The sequence below is a fragment of the Actinia tenebrosa genome, unplaced genomic scaffold, assembly GCF_029948245.1.
Source record: "Actinia tenebrosa isolate PJP-AT-01 unplaced genomic scaffold, QUT_ActTen_1.0 PGA_scaffold9__36_contigs__length_13948895, whole genome shotgun sequence".
NCBI classification, from domain to species: Eukaryota; Metazoa; Cnidaria; class Anthozoa; order Actiniaria; family Actiniidae; genus Actinia; species Actinia tenebrosa.
Genome location: NW_028292586.1, coordinates 3,765,743 through 3,771,843, shown reverse-complemented (window position 1 = coordinate 3,771,843; position 6,101 = coordinate 3,765,743). Strand labels below are relative to the sequence as shown.

The 6,101-nt window shown below is 36.4% G+C and overlaps 1 protein-coding gene and 1 long non-coding RNA gene across 2 annotated transcripts in view; both read right to left on the bottom strand.

Moving 5' to 3' along the window:
* Positions 1–1,704: 1,704 nt before the first annotated feature.
* Positions 1,705–6,101, bottom strand: part of LOC148904521 (roundabout homolog 2-like) — a 78,196-nt gene continuing 73,799 nt past the window's right edge. Inside the window, exons 8-9 of the mRNA XM_089025052.1 lie at positions 2,054–2,090; positions 1,705–1,876 (exon numbers count right to left, since the gene is read on the bottom strand). The gene's annotated coding sequence lies outside the window, so the exon portion shown is untranslated. The remainder of the gene's footprint in view (positions 1,877–2,053; positions 2,091–6,101) is intronic.
* Positions 3,401–4,160, bottom strand: LOC148904526 (uncharacterized). The gene is made up of 3 exons (XR_016118779.1): positions 3,766–4,160; positions 3,599–3,659; positions 3,401–3,463 (listed from the first exon to the last, which is right to left on the bottom strand). It is a non-coding gene; the product is annotated as an uncharacterized LOC148904526 (long non-coding RNA).

Genomic DNA, 6,101 nt, shown 5'->3' with positions numbered 1-6,101 from the left:
AGAAAAAACACTTTTCTCACTACTGTAGAACTTTCAACACCCCTAAAAATATTCGAAAATTGTAACTCTATTTGAGGGAAATTGAAGCTAGGGTCGGATTTTTGGAAAATAAGAAGTGATTAAGTTAACCTAAATATTTTATTAGCTTGGGATCAAGCGCTTTAGTTTGACTTTTTTGAATAAATTGTTTTCGTGGTAGCGTTAGGATAGGAAGTGCAGACTTTCGGAAACTTGTCAAAGAACAAAGGATAACGTAAATCATATATAAAAGAATGCTTTACTTGAGCCCAACTAAATAAACTTAAATGAATAAACAGCGGGTAACGAATAGCTAAATTCGTGCGTGATAGATTCAATATATGTCTTCTCCCAAGATAACTAGAATTCTACGTCACGATTGGTACAGACTGCATTCTACAATGAAACATGCACACCTTCGATGTTTAGCTACCTGTTGAGAGGGAAATATAACGGCTACACACGTCAAGCCAATTAAAAATTTATCATGTACAATCTTTAATTTCTAGATAAAGATAATCGTGCTCTCCAGTTCTTGATAAACATCATGAGCTTCTGATGGAAATTGCGGTTTTGCGGTATCCGGTCCTCTTTACTCTCGATATTGAAATTGGGTCCGCATACTGTCAATAATGGTTTGATGTTCAAGTTTGAGGGTTTCAAATTCTGTTTACAAAGCTATTGGTTCTTGTGGTTTCAGTGTCTCTTCGTGCTGCATAAAACCCAAAAACACATGATCAAAAACGATACCTTATTGTTTTAATTAGAGAAGCACGCAACGGCATATATATATAGGAGAACAATTCAATACGTGATGTAAAATTCCTTTGCGGTATGAAAGAAATAAAAAAGAAACAAATTAAACTATCGAAAGAAAAAGATTAAGAAAGAAACAGAAAGCTTTTCGAAGTTGTGTCGGCTTGGTAAATGAATAATTGAAAACGCCATAATATATAATATTCCTTTTAAAAATAACGTTACACTAATACTTAATTCACAACCACTTGTCAAATGATTCAGTGTGCTGCAGCAGCTGAATGCTATTTTTTGCCACACATTTCATTTTCTGAATTCAAACGATAACGAATACTTTCATAAATAAAAATCGTAAGCAAAGCGCATGTCTTCAAATCAACTAAGGCGTACCATCTTGATGCTTTCTAAAAGATGTACAAAGTTATTAAGTAAAAAAATAAAAATAAAAAAAATAAAAATTCACAGGTTAGAGAATAAGAAAAATTGATTGAAAAAAGTCCATGTAGTTTTTTGTTGATTAAGGGTTATAACTATAATACATTCTTTTACTCATTGGATATTCAGTACATCTATCTTACAATATCGTAATGCAAGAAAAGGGAAAACAAATTAAAACAACGACGCTATAGACGTCACTAGATGAACTACACCACAAACATGAAACTTAATAAAACACCTTGACGTTATATTCGTAGTTTTACTTTTTATCCCCAATATTAGCATAGAGATGCAGTTTCTGATATTCAGATTTTTGTGGATGATTTAAAAAGTTTAATGCTTCGTATTTTGGAGGAGACATTACAGGTTCTATTTTTAAAGCACTGTTATCCAACACCCTGTTCCTGTTTAGAGCCTGGTAGCCTTGCATGTTTGGTAATAAAGCATCATCTTTAAGCTCTTGATAATATTGGTGGATTTGTGACCCATGAACATCGTCGTCTCCTGTTCCTTGTTTTGAATTTCCTGTATTGTCATTGGATGACTCCGATTTTTCTGATATTCTTTCGTAGTCTTCGTTTGGCGATGTCTTCGATGCATTTTTGGATAGAACGTTGTTTATAGTCGATTGCTCCATCGTAGTGAGAGGAACTGGTATTTCGTCCTGACATCAATAAACCGGTTAGCAAAATAAATAAACAATCAAACAAAAATGAAGGAATGAAGGAAAAGCAGGGAAGGAAGGAATTGAAGGAAAAAAACAAATAATAACAATAATGAAATAACTTTGTCATTCTTTTTAAGGGAAGAATCAAAACGATATAAAAGATTATTGGCATACCTCATGAGCTGTTCGATCCAAAACAGGACTGGCAATTCTGTAGGAGAAAACAAACACAATAATATTTTACAATTTTAAAGGACATCGCGTAAAGTCGTGGTATTAAGCTACGGACACACGGTGCACCATTGGGCGCGATGTTGCATGCAATAATGTTGCGAGCCATCAAACAAGACGCAATTTGTTGTATGCAACTTTGCTGAAGTAGAAAACTATGTTACTTAAAGAACATTGCCTGCAATGTTGAGCGCAATGTTGCACCGTGTGGCAGTGCCTTTATTATTTCTCCTTTTTCTCTGACAATCTGTATAAGTGGATATAGTTTTACTTTATTCTGTGTTAGTTGGCAATATAGAGCAATTGGCTTTACTCGTAGTCAAAACTACTAATACACACCAGTTTGTAACAGGTAGGGGAGGGGGGTGGGTCCACACCCATCTAATACACACCGGTTTGTAACAGGTAGGGGAGGGGGGTGGGTCCACACCCATGCGGGGGTGGTAAACAATGGATTCCAAGACTTGAAGGGTTTAGTACCTCGACTGATGATTGGATGACGCACTGTTTCGTGGGGAGTCAATCAAAAGGTGTCACGCGCATATTGTCATGTGAGATGTCGGAAAGAATAATCAAATACTGGAAGGAAAAGGTTGAAAATAAGATAATTCTTTTTTTCCAGTAAGTTAAAAAACCCATTGTCCCTTTCCGGGGAATTCATTAATAGTATCTTTGCATAGGGGTGAAATGGGTTGTCTTTCTTCTCTACCATCCTTGAAGATAGGAAATATTTTAAGACAAATAAGGTGCACTTTTGCCTGTTGTGGTAGTAAAGTAATAGTACAGTCCATCGATGGGCGATCCAAAAATCCGCAAATACCTGTCGAGTCTGTACTACGATCCAAAAAGAGGGGGAAGTTTTTCAAGTCCAGAAACCTTATGGCGTGTTGTCAAAGAAGAAGGCAAAAAGAAGAAAATAACGCTTGACCAAAAAAAAAACTTTGCTTAAGTTTCGTATTCAACACCATTGTAAGAAGTGCTATTCTTTGTAAGGAATATGAATTTTTTTGCTAAGGTATAGAGTTTGAAGAACGCTTATATACTATGTAGTTATAAAAACTTTTGTCAAACGTTTTTTCAAAAAAAAAAAGAAGGGACATTAAAAAAGTTAAAAGAAAACGAACTTTGTGCATTACATTTACGGGTATTTTATTTATCAGGTGCAATACAATGATGAAGGATAAATTACAAAGCGGAGAGAGAGAGAGAGAGAGAGAAAGACATACATGCATGAAGCTAAGAAAAGATAAAAAATAACCTTAAACTAAGTGAAAAACATACTAAGTTTAGCTTTATTCTTAAGCTAAAGGAAAAGCTTGAGCTTGAGCTTGGGCTTGGATTGAGCTTGAAGTTCTGAAACAAGTTAGAGAGGGGCAAAGATCTAAGAATGTCGTTATGAATAGCTAGTTTCTGATACCCTCCTCTAATGTTGTGATTTTCACTTGTATTACTGATAAAGAAGAAAAAGGAAACAAACTAATGTTCTACCTTTTCTGAAGCTCACTCAGGCTTTTTATTAAAGCCCTTCGCTTTTGTGATGTTGATGTTGCTATGGAAGAAAAAAAAAAGGGATTTAGTGATGAAGAAAAAATCAGACCTTGGATCTGATCTCCTGACGTTATTAAATTTGGGATATATGCATATTGAGTACTTACTCGCATTCAGGAACAGGGCACATCCCTGTTTCATAAAGGAATTCTGCACATGTCATGCAGATGATATGATCGCAGGGCTCTAAGTAGAGCCCTGGGCTTGTTGTTTCTAATCATTTTTTCACACCCTTCACACACTGTGGATGTAAAAGATTAAAGGTTAGACTTGATGTCGGCTTCTTTTTTTTAACATTTTGAGTTTTGGATATAAAAGTTAGATTCCGTACTTACTGATTTCTAGGTTCTGCATCTTTCTTTCTAGTTCGCCCTTTCGTTGACTAACTCTTATGCATATATCAGTTGAGACGAGATTGATATTGCATTTGTGGAAATTGCGATCACATCCTATTTACCATAGCTTCAGATCTTTGTATGGTTTGTTTGTTTGTTTTTAATATCAGCAACGTTAATGAAGTTGTTTTTGTACATTTCGTACTTAATTAATTGTATCTTACGAACACTTGTTTGTTTTTGTTGCAAAGTTTTCCCATCAAGGATTTATGCAATAATGTTTTGCTAAGATGCTCATATATTTTAAGAAGTAAAGAAAAGATGAATTTTTCTTATCGTGCACGTTTCATGGGAAAAAAGCGAGATCATGCTTCCTTACATTCATTTTCTCGTGTTACATAACTTAGATGTTAGCTTAGCGTAGGTTGTTTTTCCAAACATGGATTTATTTGGATGACGCTTCTGACTCATATCCCCACACAGAGTATAAGCATTGCTATTTTCCTACGTTGAATTAAGTCGTAATGATTGACAACGAGAAAGCTTTGTATACTCTGAATGCGAGTTTGAGATTACATAACATAGCGATGAATATCACAAAACTCGAATTTTCATATTCGGAGGGAATTGAGCATAAAGATAGATGGTTATTAAGCATGATTGTCTTCCATGAGTTAAGTAGATTTTTTTTTAGACCTACTGATGTATCATATACCAACCCACCCCTCGCGTGTATATTAAAGGATGCGTTAAAAACTTGTAAATTTTCCCATGCTAAATTTATTACTAAATAAATTACGCTTGACAACGAGAAGTTTGTATGCTCTGGATATGAAATACTTGTTAACTTTTCTACATTGTTTTTCTTTCATCTCTAATTATTACCTGTCAGATAGAGAGCTATAGGTTGACGAGTGACCCTGCGAAGGTATGAAGTATCCCCCCCCCCCCCGAACATATGTTAATGTGTACGCAAGAAGGGTGTGTAACATACAGTCACCACCCCCTCCCCCATACATTAAGGTGTGGCTATGCATAGGGTAATGATTACGTAACATACATACCCTACTTAAGGAGCGCCGCAAGGGCAAATTTCAATTTTCTCCATACTACGTGAGAAGTTAACAAGCTAGAAAATATGGTGAGTCTTGACAAATGGAAATGCTTTTGTTTACCGAGTGAAGGTCTAACCCTTTTCACGAGTCGCCAAGGTGTGCAGTACATAAGATGCATCAAAGGAGTCTGTGGATTCTTTACGAATCCAGAACGATTGACAACGTACGTGGATGTGTACCAAGCTGCTACGCACCAGCATTATAAGGAAACCAGATATCCGGTGTGCGAACACCATCGCCCCGCCACTTTCAACATATCGAGAAGCGAGAAAAACCCTGGCAGGGGTTATTTTGGTTGCCCTTATTCTAATGTAGAAAAGAAGTGCAAGTTTTTCCAGTGGGCGGATGAACTTCCAAGTAAGAAGACCCTCGTTAACTGGCTCACGATGGATCGGGTGGAAAAAGTAGATGTTGGCACTATGACTGAACCATGTGCGACCAGAGATGCTTGCAGCATGACAGTAGCTGCGGAAGGGGGAAGTGAAAAGAAACGAAAGAAGAAATGGGTTGTGCCAAATGATCTATGAACTTTTTTTTTCACGCGTATATGTCAGTTTCTTATACGGTTGTCTAAAGTTGTAACATCTTTGATCAACGAAGAGTTATTTTCAATAAATGTGTTTTTTCTAAGACGTTAAACATGAGTATTTCTTTTCTTTCGTTTGCCTCAGTATAAACGACGTAGAAATAAAATGCATTGAGTCTGTGTAGTTTTCGCGCCAGAAAAAAAGAAATAACAATAGGATCGGGAGGGGGGGGGGGGGGGGGGAGGAGGGAGATGGGGAGGGGGGCAACTTCAACAATTGCATTCTTAAAAAGCTTTGAACATATTAATGCATTTCAGAAAAAAATGAAACGACGTAAGGTTAAGAGCATCGAGTTCGCTCTCTTAGTGCGCAAACGGAAAAAAGCAAAGACATACTTAAAGAGTGCTGGTAAAGAACTGAGAAGGAGGAAACCTGATCTAGATAAGGTTCAAAAACTCCAAGGAAG